General features: G+C 30.4%; 1 pseudogene; it reads left to right on the forward strand.

The window, feature by feature from the left end:
• LOC105527725 overlaps nt 1-1,416 on the forward strand; it is a 53,026-nt pseudogene that overhangs the window by 44,934 nt on the left and 6,676 nt on the right.

The raw sequence follows: 1,416 nt of genomic DNA on the forward strand, positions 1-1,416 counted from the left end.
AGGAAGATGCAATAGAAAAGAGGGAGATCAAATCCTGCCCTTAAGGTAGGCAGAATCTGTCAATGCTTTTAGAGTGTACTATCAAAGAGTTAACAGTCAGCAGAACAAAATTTAGCATCATCACAATTTTAGAAGTTTTTCAACAGCCCTATTGTTTATAAACTGCCAATCAGCATTTTTATATGTAAATAATTTGCAGTGGGAGTAAATATCATAATATTCTTGATATATGTGAAAAATATCACTCAAAATTTCTTCTTGGAAGAAGTGCTTAATAATTTGTAATCAGAAACAAATTATATGTACTTTCTAAGTAGATTAATCTATTTCTCATACATAGATGATGGCGTAGATTTGCTTTCCTAGTAAATTATCAGATATCAGACTCTAACTTATGGAATGAGTGAATATAAGCAAACTCCCTCCCATTTCATTTTTTAAGAAATGAAAAGCTTAATATTAAATTTGTAAGAGAAATATGTATGTAGTAAATACATTAGTAACATAGGTATAGACCATTAGTAACTTTTTATTCTTCTTTACACTAGAATTATGTCTGCCTAAAAATTACTTAAATATTTAAATTTTTAATTTATTATCACAATTCTCTAAGTCACTATATGTGAAACATCATGATTGCATTTAGCATGACAATATAAACATTAGTCAAGATAATATCGTTGTTCTATTTACTTCAGTGTTCTAATAGTTCTCATTACTTAACTTGTCCTCATTTCCTTAGTAACCATATGGAAGGCATTTGACTAGGTGATCTCAATCTCCTTAGAATTCTAACAGAAATGTTATAATTTGTATTTTACTCATAGAACAAGGTACATTCTTTTTTAAAACTTTTAAGTTCAGGGACACATGTTCCAGTCTGTTACATATGTAAACTTGTGTCATGGGGGTTTGTTTGATGGATTATTTCATCACATAGGCATTAAGCCTAGTATCCATTAGTGATTTTTTCTGCTCCTCTCCCTTGTCTCACCCTTCACCCTCTGAAAGGCCTCAGTGTGTATTGTTGCCCTCTATGTGTTCTCATTAGTACGCTCCCTTATCTACATAGTTCTATAGAAATTTGATGACAGGAAATCAGATACCTTAGTACCAATACTCAACTACATAGTGGATAGTCCAGAATCACCTTCCTGGTAAGACTCTGAGGATCAAATATTGAAAACTTGGGTAACAGCATACAAGGATGAAAATGGTTCAACAGAAAACACACTGTTGATGTAATAAATGATTCACCATTTATTATTTAAAAAGTCAAAAATAAAATCTAATTTCTTTACATTTATCTTCCAGTCCTATGGAAATATAATAAATTAAAAGGGGTTGATATTTTATTATACTCGGTCACATTCTTTATGGCCAGAAACAAACTATCTTTTTTTTTTTTTTTTTTTT

Source organism: Colobus angolensis, unplaced genomic scaffold (genome assembly GCF_000951035.1).
Source record: "Colobus angolensis palliatus isolate OR3802 unplaced genomic scaffold, Cang.pa_1.0 Scaffold643, whole genome shotgun sequence".
NCBI lineage: Eukaryota > Metazoa > Chordata > Mammalia > Primates > Cercopithecidae > Colobus > Colobus angolensis.